General features: G+C 43.0%; 1 long non-coding RNA gene across 4 annotated transcripts in view; it reads left to right on the plus strand.

Annotated features, from left to right (window-relative positions):
- LOC140618510 (uncharacterized) overlaps window positions 1–12,762 on the plus strand; it is a 42,995-nt gene extending 30,233 nt beyond the window's left edge. For 2 of the 4 annotated variants that reach the window (XR_012018630.1, XR_012018628.1), the window contains exons 2-4: window positions 425–591; window positions 12,004–12,105; window positions 12,208–12,762. This is a non-coding gene — a long non-coding RNA (uncharacterized lncRNA). The remainder of the gene's footprint in view (window positions 1–424; window positions 592–12,003; window positions 12,106–12,207) is intronic. The other 2 variants (XR_012018629.1, XR_012018627.1) reach the window with 1 other exon arrangement.
- Window positions 12,763–17,423: the final 4,661 nt, after the last annotated feature.

The following is a 17,423-nucleotide window of genomic DNA, read 5'->3' on the forward strand; positions in this document are numbered from 1 at the left end:
CCATGGCAAATAAACATATGCAAAGATGTTCCACATCCTACATCATTAGGGAAATGCAAAATAAATGAAATGAGATGCTACCACACAACCATGAGGAGGGCCAAACTCCAGGGTATCTATGACACCAGATGTTGGCAGGGATGTGGAATGACAGGAATTCTAATTCTTTGTCACTTGCGGTGTCTGGAGAAAATGTCCCCCTTCCTATCTAGTGGCTTTCCACCTCCCAGTCTGCCTGACATCAGATCTCAGAACCATAAGTTGTCTGGTTAAGTGACTATATTACCTGTTTATGCCATAATTCCACCAGAGGTAAGATAAATATGTGAGAATGGCTTGGGGCACAACGGGTCTTACAGATTTAACAAACACATACTAGGCATCTATAACCTAGCACATTCTTTCAGTTGTCTCTCATTCTCAGTTTACAGCTGAGGGCACTGGAACCTCAAGAGGATAAATGACTTGCTCCGTGTATATAAGTTTTCAAAAACAAAAGGAACTAATTGACAGTGTTAGAAGAACGGGTCATCTCTGGGGATAAGGGGTGAGTAGTGATTGGGAAGAGCACAGGGAGCCGACTACTTGCTGGTAAGAATCTATTTCTTGACTTGGTAGTGTTGTCTGGCTGTGATAATCCATCCATTTGTACACTTGTGATTCGTGCTTTTTTTGTTTGATATATTTACATATACATGTATTAAAATTTCTCAAATATTATTGCTAAAATGAAAACTGAGAGATGGTTGAAAATCAAAATTGAATTAAGTCTTCCTAACATAGAACAAAAAGACAGAGATGGAAAAGACAGAGAGAGGGGCACCTGGGTGGCTCTGTCAGTTGAGCGGCTGACTCTTTGTTCCGGTTCAGGTCATGATACCAAGCCCCCATGTCATGATCCATGCTAAGCATAAGCCTGATTAAGAATCTCTCTCTCTCCGTCTCCCTCTGCTCCTTCCCATACTGCTTGTGCACTCTCTCTCTCTGAAAAAAAAAAAAATTTAATTTAAAAAAAGCAAAAAATAAGGGAAAAAATTAAAAGACTGTGTCAGACACAATACATTTTAAAGATTCTAAGAGTTTAAAAGTTTTTCATGAATTAAAAATATATTCATCTATGAAGAAAAAATTTCCCCTCATAATGGGGTACCTGGATGGCTTAATTGGTTAAGTGGCTGACTCGATCTCAGCTCAGGTCTTGATCTCAGGGTCATGAGTTTGAGCCCTGTGTTGGGCTCCACACTGGGCATGGAGTCTACAAAAAAAAAGGGGGAGGGAGGGGGGATCCCTGGGTGGCTCAGTGGTTTAGTGCCTGCCTTCGGCCCAGCGCGTGATCCTGGGGTCCCGGGATCAAGTCCCACATCAGGCTCCCTGCATGGAGCTTACTTCTCCCTCTGCCTGTTTCTCTGCTCTCTCTCTCTCTCTCTCTCTTTCTGTGTGTGTGTGTGTGTCTTTCATGAATAAATAAATAAACCTGAAGAAGAAGGAGAAGAAGAAAAAGAAGAAGATGATGATGATGATTTCTCATCAGAAGTGAAAAGCCAGATGCCCCTAATGGAGTATCTTGAAAGTTCTGAGATTTTTAACCTAGAATTTTATTCCCAGCCAAATGTAATCAAGTAGGGGGGTAGATAAACACAGTTTCAAACTTGCCAGGACAGAGAAAGTTTGTCTTTTTTTTTTTTTTTGTAATGTGTTTATTTAAACAAGTATGGACAAAACACTAAAGTCTTGGTTGTATTTGCAGGACAGAAGTAATAACATTCACTGCATCAGTTAGAATATGCTTGATTATGCTACAGTAACAAATAACCCCCAAACTCTCAGAGGCTTAGGACAACAAAGATTTACATCTCCCTCATACTACACATTGACTGTATATTAGTTGGGGTGCTCTGCTCCCCAGGGACCCAGACTAATGGAGGCTCTCCCATGTGGAGTGTTGCCAAGTGTAGCAGCAGACAGAAGAGCATGTGTGAAATACTCCAGCCTAGGGTAACAAAAGTCACTCTCTCCCACAACCCCTCAGCTGGCACTGGTCACACACTGGTTGCACACAACTAAATGGGGTGAGGAACTTTTGAAATCAGACAGGCTGGCCAAAGGTCAAAAATAAAAGCAGGGGGATCCCTGGGTGGCCCAGCGGTTTGGCGCCTGCCTTTGGCCCAGGGCACGATCCTGGAGACCCAGGATCGAATCCCACGCCCGGCTCCCGGTGCATGGAGCCTGCTTCTCCCTCTGCCTGTGTCTCTGCCTCTCTCTCTCTCTCTCTGTGTGTGACTATCATAAATAAATAAAAATTTAAAAAAATTAAAAAATAATAATAAAATAAAAGCAGGGAGGAAAGATAGAGAAAAAAAGATTGCTCTTGCCTTCCTCTTAAGAAGCAGTGTCAAAAGGGACTGTCCATGTGATGGAAGAAGAAAATAGAGGTTATGTTTATTGAATTTATGGGGAGAAATGAGAACTGTAAATATGTAAGTATCAACATTAGGAAAAAAAGCAGGGAGTATAATTCAACTTTAGAGACAATAAAGACATACACAATAAAGACATACACAAATAAGACAACACCCAGCTGTTGTTCATGTTTAGGGAGATAATCACCAGAAAATCAAAATGATTGAGATTGCCCCAAGAGAGTTGGGAAATGGGCATGAGAGTTTACTTTTCATGGTAAACTGTCCTGTGCTGTTTGATATGTTGTCATATATATGAACATATTAGCAGGGTTGTCCAGAGAGTGGATATGGATATGTGTGTGTGTATATGTGTGTATAAGAGAGAAAAAGAGAGATTTATTGCAAGAATTGCAGATCACACATGTGATCTGATGTCTGTAGGCTGGAGAACCAGGAAAGCCAGCGTTGTAACAGCCCAAAGGCTTGGGAACCAAGGGAGCAAATGGTATAAGTCCTGGTCTGAGTCTACAGACCTGAGAACAAGGAGTGCCAGTGTCCAAGGGCAGGAAAAGATGGATGTCCCAGCTCAAGCATAGAGAGCAAATTCACCCTCCCTCTCTGCCTTTTTATTCTATTCAGGCCCTCAACAGATTGAGTGATTCCTCCGCCCCCCCCCCCCCAACATTGGCAAGGTTGAGTGTCTTTACTTAGTCTACTGATTCAAATGCTAATCACTTCCAGAGACACCCTCACAGACACACCCAGAAATAACATTTTACCAGCTCTCTGGGCATTCCTTAACCCAGCCAGGTCGACACAGAACTAACCATCACAATGAACTACATTTTGTGTCAAATAACATAGTCTTTGAGGTGCACATACGAGCTTCATCACGTTGGGCAACTTTCCTAGACTTCAGCTTCCTTTTTTATAAAGTGGGGTAAGACTTTTATGAGGATTATATGAAATCATGTATGGCAAGAGCTTGGCACAGTGCCTGACGTTTGCACACACTGGTTAGATTGGCAACACATCACAGACATCAGGTCCAGATTGAATCTGTGTACAAGAGATTTGGGCCCTCGGTCCTGATGGAAAAGGTTCTGGGAGACCATCCAAACCACCTGCTTTTGCAGGTTGGGCACAAGTGGCCTGCTCTGATCCACAGCCACACAAGGCATCAGTCCACAGAACCAGGACTACAATGGACTCCTGTCTTCCAGCCCAGAGTCCTGCTGGCCACCCCTATGGTCTCTGAATCAGAACTGCATCTGGCTCAGGACACAGAGAAGGATTCATTTGGGAGGAACGGAATCATTTCCTCCTGTGCAAATTGTTTCTTTTTGTACTGGCAAGTCCAAGGTGTTCTGACAAAGGTCAAAAGTATTTATTTTCTTTAATACTGTAGGGATCAAAGTGAGGCACAGATGAGGGTGAGCCAAAGCAGGAAAAGGAGAAAGAGGGGTGTTGCCAACTTTGAGAGCAGAAAGAGCTTCCACTTATAACAGAAAATGGCCGTTTTTGGGGTACAGACACAACCTCTGGTTTTCTATCAAGAACAGGAGAAATTACAATAAGGGAAAAGTAGGAAATCATTAAATACAGATGATGCAGTTAAGGCTGCCTTCCATCTGCTCCTGCCCACCTCCCCAGCTTCATGCCCCCTGTCCCCCACCCCATCTGACACCTGAGCTCTGACAGTCCACTGGGCCCCTGAACTCCCCTGTCTCACTCCCCCTAACTAGATTGTCAGGCCCCAGTTCCCTAGCCAGTTGGGCCTTCTTCTAGATCTCCAATCAGGTGTCTTCTCCTCCTCAAAGACCACCCCCCTGCCACCAGCTCTTCTTCTGTGCACCCATCACATCACATCTTACCATCTTTTTAAAAAAAAAAAAAAGATTTTATTTATTTATTCATGAGAGGCATAGAGAGAGGCAGTGACACAGGCAGAGGGAGAAGCAGGCTCCTCTCAGGGAGCCTGATGTGGGACTCGATCCCCAAACTCCGGGATCACGCCCTGAGCCAAAGGCAGACGCTCAACTGCTGAGCCACCCAGGCATCCCCATAATTAAGTCTTAATGCCAGACCTAAGCCTGAGGGTTCAGTGTATGATCTCCAGTCCAATTGGAAAGACAGATGGGCGTACGGGCAATTTCTACACAGCTTGCTAAGTGTCAAGATGGTAAGATGTGGGACACCTGGGTGGCTCAGCAGTTGAGCGTCTGTCTTTGGCTCGGGGCGTGATCCCAGAGTTGGGGGATCGAGTCCCACATCAGGCTTCCTGAGAGGAGCCTGCTTCTCCCTCTGCCTGTGTCTCTGCCTGTGTCTCTCTATGCCTCTCATGAATAAATAAATAAAATCTTTAAAATTAAAAGACCGAATTATGTTTCATTTGACCTATTTTATGTGGGCCCACATGGTGTTTTTACATTTTTTAAATTCATTGCCACAAATTAAAAATTAAGAGATTGCCTGTAACAATTCCAATTCCTGGCTTCTCTTGACAAATTGGAAATACAGTAAGATGGGTATAGTTCTCCACTCTTGTGGCAGCAGTCCCCTTTGGTTAGAGCATGATTTCTCTATTTCTTCACAGTCCCCACCATGCCCTATTGTCTCTGCATTAAAACCTCATATCAGAGCCATTTGTCATAACTCTTGCAATACTGTTTTTTAAATAATATATTAAAGAAAGTAAAATATTTATTTTACCCGTGCTCCTTCTTCACACCTTATCCACTTTCCTCATTTCTGTCACCAGACTAGAACCTGTAGGTACCTTGGCTTTCCTCCCTTGCACTAGGAGCTCCTTGAAAACAAACAGGATGCTTATTCATCTCCTTAGCTCCAAGAACAAGCAGAGTACCTGGCTCAGAGTAGGTCTCCACTTATGCTTGTTGAAATCATGAACGTGATTCTTGCTATTAGAAGGGACTCCCCTGAGCGGCCTGGGTGGCTCAGCAGTTTAGTGCCGCCTTCAGCCCAGGGCCTGATCCTGGAGACCTGGGATCAAGTCCCACGTCTGGCTTCCTGCATGGAGCCTGCTTCTCCCTCTGCCTGTGTCTCTGCCTCTCTCTCTCTCTCTCATTCTCTGTGTGTCTCTCATGAATAAATAAATAAAATCTTTAATTAAAAAAAAAAGAAGAGAATCCCCCTTAGCCATCCATTCAACAGATTTTACTGAGTTCATCTATGTGTTCCTTTCCCTGACTTGGTGTTTTCTTTACCTTCAGAGTCCTGGATCCTCTTGTAACCCCCAAATAATCAAATCTCTCTGTAGATTGCCATTCCAGATGCCTCTTATAAAACCTTGCTCTGGGCAATTATATCAGAGAAGACCATAAGAACCATTGATTGGTAGTGGTAGTATTATCATCAGTAATAAATAGTTATCATTTAATGAGAGCTTCTCGGATAACCAGCAACTTTACATACATTTCCTCAATTGAGCTTGATGACAACCCTGTGTGGTGACCTTCAGGAAAGCGCTTTCCCATACAGTTCTGGAGCACGTTCGAGAAGGCTGAGGTGGGCAGCTTCTCTCCCCACCACAGAAATAGACCTCAGCCAGGCCCTGGGCTGGTGGCTTCCAGGGGTGCCTGCTGGCCTGTCTGCACAGTTGAGAGACCAGCAAAATGACTGCGATCTGGAGGTCCTAAATACAGGCCAGCTAACCCTTCCTCCCAAGCACTCCGACACTTCCTTTATGGATTCTTTCTTCTCTCTCCTACTTGGCACTTTGAACCAGCCCTGGGACCAGGTGTTCTGTCCTCAGATCAATAGCCCTTGGAAAGGCCTGTGGATGGTTCTCCAAAAGCACCTCAGCTGCTCCTACAGAGGGACCATTGCCTCCTGCTTCTGTTTCAGGCATATTATGCTGCTTCTGCTTTATTAAAGCAGCCTCCTTCCTGAACGGGTTGGCACCAGCCCAGTGCCAGTGCCTAAAATTTATCTTTTCATCTCAAAATCCAACTTTTCAGCAGTGGCTTGAAATTTTATTTCCTTTTGCTGTTATTTCTTAGTCACTGTGATGTTTTAGAAAAGATTTAAAACTGGCCTTTGGCTGGAGTAAGTGCTCAGTAAGCATTTGTTGAGAAGGGATGAGAGAATAAATGATAGAAAGGTCAGCACTTGGGAGATGGTTGATGAAGGAGACTCAAATGAGCTAATGCATGGGAAACGGATGCATAACCTGTGAGCAGCGGCAATTGGAAGGGAGCCGGACAGCACTGCAGCCTTGTCCGCTGTCGCCATCTGCTGGAAACAAGGTGGCACAATGGGTCTATTTCTGCTCTAGTGGGGACGCAGTCTTTTGGAAATGCCGGCAAGGAGCTGAGTAAACAGGGGTGATTACATTTCAGCTAAATCTAACAGGCCCCAGATACCGTGTGAAGTGCTTTACATGCACTATTTCTCTTCATCCCCTGCTGTATCTAGAAGAGGCAGATACTACTATTATTGCATCTTTAGAGATTAAAAATCTGAGACTTACAGAGGCTTACAGTGGATTCATAATGTCTGAAGCCATATAGCTAGTGGGGATTTGAGATAAGACTCCGGCCAGCTCCGTGTGACGTTAGAGCCTATTGTAGGTTAGGTTCCCCAGGAACCAGACTCCAGCGTGGAGGGGTGCATGCAGAAAGCTTACCGCAGCACGCCCTCAGGAGCACAGGTGGAAGGGACAAGTCAAACTGCAACGCAGCCTCATCCGAGGCCCCAGCTGATGCCTGCCCTGAGGGAAGGGAGGAGTAGTATGGAGCGGGGATGGCAAGGAGGCTGGACCTTGGGACTTCCACTTGGTTCAGTCATTGGATGCCATACTTGGGCTAAGTTGCACTCATCAGCCAAGGGCAAGTTTCCACGAGGGACTCAATTGAGCACTGTCCCACAGCCAATGTTCCCAGCAGCTAGGGGAATAGATTTCTTGGTCCCGGAGTTGTGGTTCTGGGCAGCATGCCACCGTTTCCACTACAGAGCCAGATACCTGTCTCCTCTGCAGTGCTGCTCAAATAAGAGGAACAGCTAGTAAGTAGACAATGTCAGTGTCATGCATAATGGGAGGAAGACTTAAAGCGTGACAGTGGTTCTGCGCACTATCCACTTAGTGAACCTGGGCTCAGGCCATGCCTGCCATCCAGCTGCAATAACTGACGTATTTTGGCCAATTCATACAGAAATAACATATAGATTATTTTATGGGTTCCAAGCCATTAACAAAGAAGTAAAATGCAATGTTCGACTTGCTAGGCAAGCGTTTAGTGATGGATTTCTTGACACCCTCAAATCAGGACAGAAGAATTGAGGGCCACAAATTGACTAATGCATTAGAGTAACTGATTTTTTATCTTTTTAAAAATTTTTTTAGAATTTATTTATGATAGTCACAGAGAGAGAGAGAGAGAGAGAGAGAGAGAGAGAGAGGCAAAGACATAGGCAGAGGGAGAAGCAGGCTCCATGCACCAGGAGCCCAATGTGGGATTCGATCCCGGGTCTCCAGGATCGCGCCCTGGGCCAAAGGCAGGTGCCAAACCGCTGCGCCACCCAGGGATCCCAGTAACTGATTTTTTAAAAATCACTTCATGTTGGGGTGTCTGGTGGCTCAGTTGGTTAAGCATCTGCCTTCTGCTCAGGACATGAGCCCCAGGTCCTGGGATGAGCCCCACATCAGCTCCCTGCAGGGAGCCTGCTTCTTCCTCTCCCTCTGCCTATGTCCCTTGCTCCTGCTCCCTCCCTCCCTCCCTCCCTCCCTCTCTCTCTCTCTCTCTCTCTAATAAATAAAAACTTTATTTTTTAAAAGATTTTATTTATTTGAGAGAGAGAGAGCACAGAAGGAAAGAGAGAAACAGACTCCCCACTGAGCAGGGAACCTGACACGGGGCTCAATCCCAGGACCCTGAGATCATGACCTGAGCTGAAGGCAGACACTTAACCGACTGAGCCACCCAGGTGCCCAATAAATAAAATCTTTTAAAAAATAAATTAAAAACCACTTTGTGGTAAGTCAAACTGTTTAAAAATATTTCAATCTTTCCTGCAGGCGACCTCTGTGGAAGAAAAGAATTTTTGATGCTGGAGACTGGTGGGCTTGGTTACACTACTTCTTTCGCATGGTGAAGAGCCGTGCACTATTTTTTTCTCCACCCACTGACACTAGGCTTGGCCATGTGACTTGCTTTTCCCAATGGGATGCTAGCTGTTTTGACACAAGCAGAGGTTTGAGATGTGTTTGCATGGTTGACCTTGCCCTCTTGTGCCTCTGCAATCCCAGAGAACATGGCCTGGCTAGCCTGCTAATCTAAAGATGAGAGACACGTAGAGCAGATATTGACCTAGTCTATAGCTTGGACCCAAGCCCAGGCAAGCCCCGCTGAGCCCAGCCTAGATCAGTCAACCTGCAGAAGTATACATGAAAATAAATGATGGTTGTTTTATACCACTGAGTTTGGGGGTGGCTCGCAATGCAGCAATAGCTGATTGGTATAAATCCACAGAGATATAGAGGATAACACACATGGAGTTGAATAATTTCAATTCTATATGATCTTTCCAAGAACTATCTTTAGACCTTAATCTCCACATAGGAGACTCATGGCCTTAACCATGGAAAAAATCAGGCCAGACGTTTTTCTTAGGATCTGTGGCAGAGACCACGAAATGTCTCCTAATAAATGTCTCTCTTTCTTCTACAAGGCAACGAGAAGTTCCAGGGTTCCCAAATCCTCGGGAAACAGGACTCTGAAAATCTGAGCAGGTTCCCCAGAAGGTGATAGACTAGTGTCTATTAGATATGGCCATGAGGATTCTGGACAAGGCAGAGTTTCCTTGAAGAAAGAGCCAAAGGTCATGGAGGTCAGAGGACAGGAACACTCCTCCTAGAAAGCAGGACCAACTCACCTGCCACAGAAAAATGAGTGTACAATTCCTGGAATCTGAATATTATTTAGAAATTATCTCCCTTGTGCCTAGGTACATGGTCCCCCAAATGAATACTAATCTTCCCAAATTCCCTTATAGTCAAGTATGGCCATGTAGCTGAGTTCTGCCCAATAGGATGTATATCAGATAATCACATAGTAGATTCTAGAAGCTTCATTAAGAGACAACTGTGTGGTACCCAATACCTCCACCATCCCCTCCGCCCATCTCTTTCTCTTTTCTGTCTGACTTGGATGCAGATATAATGGCAGGAGTTGGAGCAGCTATTTCGGAATATGAGATGAACTTGGAAGTAGCAGCTATGTAGAATGAAGCAACAAGATTAAAGTTGCCTAAGTCCCAGAAGACTTCATAGCACAAATCAATGCCAAACTTCTTGTCTCCAACTTTTACAGGAGAGGGGAAATAAAACAATTTCTAACTTGTTAAAGTCACTAATATTTGGCATCTCTTTTATTCACAAACCTAACCTTTACTGATACAGCATCCAACTATCGGCAATTCATAGCCCCAACATTTAATTAGAAAGGAAAAGATCTTTTCTTTGATATAACTGTTAGTAGAAACAACAGCACTCTAAAAATTTATATCTGGAAGCAGTTCAATGTGCTGGAAAAAAGACTACACTGGAGTTAGACGACCCAAGTTTTAAACCCAGTACTGTTGCTGATTAACTGTGATCTTTTTTTTTTTTTTTTTTTTTTTTAGATTTTATTTATTTACTTATTTGAGAGAGGGAGAGTTCATGCATACACGACAGGTATCGGGGCCCAGACAAAGGGAGAGGGAGAGGGAGAAGCAGACTCCTGGCTGAGCAGGGAGCCCAATTTGGGGTTGATCCCAGGACCCTGGGATCATGACCTGAGCCAAAGGCAGACCCTTAACCAACTGAGCCATCCAGGCGCCCTGAACTGTGTGATCTTTGTCATATTTTTTCCATTGATACGGTAAAGAGATTGAAAGAGGAAGCGCAATCATCAATAAACATAGGAAAGGATGCTTACCTTCACTAGTAATAAGGGAAATGCAAATTAAGACAAGCAGAGCCAATTTCACACCAATCAGATTGGCAAAATCAAAAAGCCTAATAATTCCAGATGTTAATGTAGGTATGGAGAAAACAGGGATTTTCAAACAGTGCTAGTGGAACTCTGACTTGGTACAATCAATGTAGATTAACCATTTGTAGTAAAGCTGAAAAATGTACATATATTGTGATATAGCAGCTCAACTTTTAAATATATACCCAAGACATTCTTGCAAGTGTGGTCCATGAGGCATTCTAGCATGTTCATTGTAGCATTGAGGAATCAACCTATCTCAATGTGTGTTATAGAAATAAATAAGTACGTTGTGATATATTCATGCATTAAGCACCATCAGAATGGTGAAAATGAACCATATCTGTAAGTACGAGCATGTTCAGGTCAGCCCAGTAGGAGACCAGAGGGAAAAGAGTGATTTGAGGCATTTATTCTCTCAGCTTCTTCCTTGTGGGGCCATATTGGGCTAGCTTCACCCATCCCATTCCGCATGACTCTCCTCCCAGGTCTAATCCCCAGTTCTCTCACTTTGCTCCTTCTGGCCCAGGGCTGGTGATAGCTCCACTGTTACCAGCCCTGGGGCACCGCACTATTCTCTGTAAACAATCTTTATTAAGCTCTCTTTGGAATTCTGCGAGTATGCCATATTAGGATTCAGAGAGAAAACTGGCACAGGACATCCATCAGCAATTCTACTTCTCTGTACCCACCCTAGAGAAACACTTGCACATATGCCTATGGGGGAAGTGCAAGGATATTTGCTACACCCTTGTCTGCAATAATAAAAAATTAGAAACAATTTAAACATCTTCAAGTAGGGAAATAGCTAAATGAACTATAGTACATCCATATTATGGCATATTATGCAGCTGTTTGAAAAGGAGATAGATCTATTTGTATAACATGCAAAGACTTCTAAGATATTTTTTTTGCATGTAGAAAGTAAGATTCAATCCCATAATAAATTATATTAAAATGTTATGTATTTCTATAATTTTATGAATTCTAGAAAACTATGGGAACCTTTTCACTGTCCCTCCCTATGGAAGGATTATACATCTCCACCCCCACTGGAGTCAGGCTTGGCCCTATGATTTGCTTTGACCAAGGAAATGTGAGTGAAAATGCCATACTTCTAAGCAGAAGCTTTTAAAGCTTCCACCCTTCTTTCTTTCCCCTCTGCCATGAGATTAGCGCATCTTGGCTGCTTCTTCAACCTATGTCCAGGGAAATAGCTGAAGCCAACCCATGACAAACATGTAAGGATCAAGAAATAAACCTCTGTTGTTGTAAGGCACTGAGAATTTGAGGATGTTTGTTATTGCAGCATGACCTGACCTACTGTGACTAATGTGCACTGCTATATAATTGCCACTTGGTTACTTTCTGGGGAGGAGAAACAGCACTGGGGGGCAGTGATCACAGGGGATTTTAGTTTTTAATCTTTAATATTTTAGTTTTCTTACAATGAAAGTATATCCACACATCACCATGTAATAAAAATACATTATTTCAAATGAATACAGCAGGTGTTTTCTTACTTAAAATTAAATGCTAAAAAATATCAGTCTTAAAATACACACACACAAACACCCAACAAATTAATGGTTCTTTTTGCCCAGCTGGCACCCTGAAGAAACAGACTGGAGGCGGATAGCTCTGTGAACTTTCCAAGGCTAGAGGAACTACTGGAGCATGACGATGCCTCCCCACTTTCTCTGCAGGTAGAAATCTGCAAAACCTAGACACACTGTGAAACTTATTTCTGGTTCAGTTATCATGAAATTGAAATACAGACTCATAATCTTTTTTTTTTTTTTTTTTAGGTTAATGATGCCTGCCTTTCCAGTGACCTCATTTATATGAGAGCAAAGGTGATTATATGACCAAAATTCAATTCAGCAATCTTGGAGAATTCTGGTCTCTTACCACACAGTCTATTCTTCTGTGGAAAAGTAAGTGAGGACCATGGGAGCTGTGTTTCTGATTACACCAACAGATCTCTCTAAGTCAGGATTTCAGCCTTTGTTCCATTAAAACAAAAAGCCAAAAAGGATTGGATGGATATTAAAGACCTCACTGAGTTGACATGTCATAGACTACCCCACGATTTCAACTTCTTTTTCAAGCCAGACAACAGCTCTCTGGCCTTTGAACTCTCCTTTTGAGCCAAATGTCAATGGCCAGACTCTCCAATCCAGTACCCAGTCCCCAGCTTCATGGGATCAGGAAGCTAAGGTGGCAGCTGCAGGAGTAGCCATAACAACCCCCGACCTCTCAATCACAGCTCTGGTGACTTTGAAACAAGAGTTGTCCTTCCCTTCCCACCCCCTTCCTGCCCTCCCCAAGTTGGCAATGCCAACTCTCTCAATGAGTATGCAAGCACCTAATTTCCTATATTAAAGTTCTTTCTGCTTAAAAATATCTAGAGTGGTTTCTGCTTCTGTCTCCTACACAGAACTCTGACTAAATACAGGTTGGAAAATGATTTTCAGAAAGGAGACTCAAACATACACACACACACACACACACACACACACACACACAAATCATAGAGAAGGAGAAAAAAACAGTAATATTAGAAAATCACTCCAAGAGCTCAGACATCTGAATAATTGGGAGTTCTAGAAAGTGAAGACATAGAAAATAGGAAGCTAGAGGAAATATATCTTCATAGAAAAATTCACAAAAATATCCCAAAGTTGAAGGAAATGGGTTTTCAGAGGGAAAGAGATCATTGAGAAAAATTAGACATCATGTGCCTTCCGATAGGATGCAATAGGAAATACATAATCTCACCTGTAAAATATTCTTGCCAAAAACTGAACTGAAATCTAATACAAGATATTCAAGGCATGATGTCACATTTTAAAAACACCTCAAGGGTCCAATCAGCCAAATTCAGATTGTGAGAAATTCTATAGGATAATTTACCCAGTTTTTTCAACAAGTCATATTTTTTTTTAAAAAGGAGGAGTAATTGTTACAGATTGAAAGAGAATTAGCTGCTAAATGAAACTAATAGACCTTGAATCCTGACTTAAGTAGGCCAATGTAAAAAAAAGTCAAGTTTTGAGGCAATTAGGGAAAATCAAACATGGACTGTGTGTTAACTCCCTCAAGTGTGATCACAGAATTGCAATTATGTCATTATTAGCTTTTAAATTTTTTATCTGTTAGAGCTACATACTAAAGTATTTACAAATACAATGATATAATATCTGGGATCTTGTGTAAAATCCTGCTGTAAAAATGGGAGAAGGCTCTCTCTTCCTAGGTGGCTTACTTAAGAATTCGACTCTGATTTCACCTCAGGTCATGATCTCAGGCTCCTGAGATGGATCCCCACACTGGACATGGAGCCTGCTTTAGATTCTCTCCCTCTCTCCCTCTCCCTCTGGCCCTCCTCATGCATGCATGTTTTCTCTCTAAAAAGAAAATGGTATGAAGGATAGATCAAATATTAAAATAAAGCTAGGCAATGGGTACATGGAGTTTACTGTACTATTCTACTTTTGTGTTTGAAAATTGTCATAATAAAAAGAGAAAGAAGAAAGAAAGAAAAGAAAGAAAGAAAGAAAGAAAGGAAGGAAGGAAGGAAGGAAGGAAGGAAGGAAGGAAGGAAGGAAGGAAGGGAAAGAAAGAAAGAAAGAAAGAAAGAAAGAAAGAAAGAAAGAAAGAAAGAAAGAAAGAAAGAAAGAAAGAAAGAAAGAAGGAAAGGAAGGAAGGAAGGACAGGCTGGAGGAAACAAAGAAAGAAAAAAAAAGGGTAGGGAAGTGAAGGGGAAGGAAGGAGGGAGGGAAGGAAGACTACTGGATGTCTCAAGACTACTAACCATGGGGACGCCTGGGTGGCTCAGTGGTTGAGCATCTGCCTTTGGTTCAGAGTGTGAATCCAGGGCCCTGGGATCGAGTCCCAAATCGGGTTCCCCTTGAGGACCTGCTTCTCCCTCTGCCTATGTCTCTGCCTCTCTCTCTGTATCTCTCATGAATGAATAAATAAAATCTTAAAAAAAAAAGGCTATTAACCATGAAATTTCAAAGTAATAGCAACAAAAATAAATAAACTTTTGGAGAAACAAACTAGGCTCTTACTCTACACATCTATGTAAGAATGGCTTAAATTAAAAAAAAAAAACGGATGATAGCAAATGCTGACATAAATATGAAGCATTCGGCACTCGATTTCACTGCTGGTGGAAATTCAAAATGGTACAGCCACTTTGGAAGACAGTTGAAATCTTACAAAGCTAAACACAGTTTTAACATTGATTTAGTGATCATGCTCCTAGGTAGTCACTCAAATGAGATGGAAACTTATGTCCACACAAAAACCTGCACACGGAGGTTTATGGCAGCTTTATTCATAATGGTCAGAAACAGAATTCAGATATCTGACTTTCAGCAGCATATCTGTTTGCTGAGGCTGCTGTCACAAAGTACCACAAATTGGATGGCTCAAAACAACGGGAATTTATTGTCTAACAGCTCTAGAGGCTGGAAGTCTGAAATCCAGGTGTCAGCAGGGCCACCAGGGTCAGAGGTCTCTCCCTCTGAGACTCTGGGTAAAGTCCTTTCCTGCCTCTTCCTTAGTTTCTAGTTTCAGGTGGTGGTTATAAGTCCTTGGTGTTCTTTGGCTTGTGGCTGCCTCTGTCATCACCTGGCTTTTTCCTTTTTCCTTTTTTTTTTTTTTAAGATTTTATTTATTTATTCATGAGAGACACAGAGAGAGAAGCAGGCTCCCTGAGGGGAACTTGATGCAAGACTTGTTCCCAGGACCTGGTGATCATGCCCTGAGCCGAAAGCAGATGCTCAACCACTGAGCCACCAGGTACCCCAGCCTTTTCCTTTTTTTATGATGACATCAATCATAAGGGTTAGAATCTACCCTAATGACTTCATCTTGACTCAATTACATCTGCAAAGGCTTTTCCAAACAAGGCCATGTTTACAGGTACCATGGGCCAGGACTTCAACACATCATTTCTGGAGGACATGAGTCAATCCATAACAGCAGGTGAACGGACAAGCTGTGGTACATTCATAGAAGGGAATATTACTCAGTGATTAAAAGAAATGAGCTATCAAGCCATAAAAAGACCTGGAGGAACCTTGAACTGATTAGTGAAAGAATCCAGTTGGTGAAGGCTCCCTAGTGTACAATTCCAACTATACAACATCTGGAAAAGGCAAAACTGAAGTGAGTATAAAAGAGAAGTGATTGCCAAGGATTGGGGTGAGGGCAAGAGGTGAAGGTTGAATGAGTAGTTTCTTGTGGGATTGCTTTTAGCCTAAATGTTATTTATTGAAAAGAGCAGAGAGAGTACAGGCCCCCCTCGGGACAGGATGGAGCAAAACAAGTAGCGCAACTCTGCCTCCTGCTCAGCAACTTCTCTCCTTGCCCCACTGGGCAGAAGGCACGAGGGAGCTTTAAGACAGTGAAACTGTTCTGTATTATTCTATAATGGTAGATACCTGACATTATGCATTTGTCAAAATCCATTGAACTGTACAACAAAAAGAACGAGCCCTTGGGGCACCTAGGTGGCTCAACTGGTTAAGCCTCTGACTCTTGATTTTGGCTCAGGTCATGATTGTCAGAGTCGTGAGATTGAGCCCCATGTTGGGGTGCACGCTGAGTGTGGAGCCTGCTTAAGATGCTCTCTCTCTTTCTCTGCCCCTTCCCCCACTTCCACTCAGGCTCTCTTAAAAAAGAAAAGAGCCTAATGTAAACTATAGAGTTGAGTTAATAATAACATACCAATATTGGTACATCACTTATAACTGCTGTGCCACACTACTCTGTTAATCTGTTAACATTAGGGGAAACTGTGGGTGGGCAGAGTTTCGGTATATGGCAACTCTCTCTGTACTATCTGTTTAGCTTTTCTATGAATCTAAAACTGCTCTAAAAAAATAGTCTATTAATCTTAAAAAATCCTTTCTGGGGACACCTCGATGGCTCATCAGTTGGGCTTCTGCCTACAGCTCAGGGTGTGATCCTGGGGTCCAGGATCGAGTCTCACATTGGGCTCCCTGTGAGGAGCCTGCTTCTCCCTCTGCCTATATCTGCCTCTCTCTCTCGGTCTCTCATGAATAAGTAAATAAAATCTTTAAAAATAAAATAAAATAAAAAATCCTTTGTGGAATCCCTTTCAGAAAGTCTCCTGTTTCCCTACCGCACTCCCAAGACGGATTGGGGCCCTTTCCTCAGGATCCCATAATATCCTAGGCATGTATATTCCTATGGCTGCATTGGCCACGTTGTATTTTAATATGTTTATATCTGTCAATTAATAGCTGTGGTTTGCTGTCCTCTGGCCTAGAATGCAGAGATGATGAAAGCAGGTAATCCATACAACCAGTTAGTACACTCGGGAATGTTGGCAAAGGGCACTTCTGTTCCTTCCATGTGTTGACGACATCATTTGGGTATAATTATCATGAGCCCTCTGACCCACCAAGGCATTTTCTGGATGGGGCAGAAGGCACAGATTCCACTAAGTCATATTCCAAGCCGAGCAATCTCTAGATTACTGATCTTTTTGGTTTTCCAAAGATGGATCTCCATGGAGAAGTTTTTGCACGGGGAAACTCTTCCACAGCTCAAATCCTGTGATCTTTAACTTCAAATCCATGCTGTTTACGTTACATAACCCTCTCTTTCGCTCAAGTTAAACGCGTAAGGGTCACTGGCACAGGACAGATAACATAAATAAGAAAAGCAGACTCAGGTCAGGAGGGGACCCTGGAGCTTTGAAAAGTCTATGCCTGACCTAGAGTGGGCGGCCACTCCATGGCTTCAGCCAGTTGTCACCGCACAGAAATGTGGACACCGTTTTGCCAGTCAAGGCCCGGATGCAGATTTCTGTGCGAACAGAAATCTTTTGTAAAAATGTTGGCAAGGAACACAAATCGTTTAGAAATATAGGAGCTGGCATATCGGGGAGGGTAAGGCATCATCCAACTGAAATAGGATTTCATGATGGAGGGAAAATAGGGAAAGGTGGAAGGTTAGGGGCAGCTGCTGGAGGACCTCAGAC

The sequence above is a fragment of the Canis lupus genome, chromosome 26 (genome assembly GCF_048164855.1).
Source record: "Canis lupus baileyi chromosome 26, mCanLup2.hap1, whole genome shotgun sequence".
Classification (NCBI taxonomy): Eukaryota; Metazoa; Chordata; class Mammalia; order Carnivora; family Canidae; genus Canis; species Canis lupus.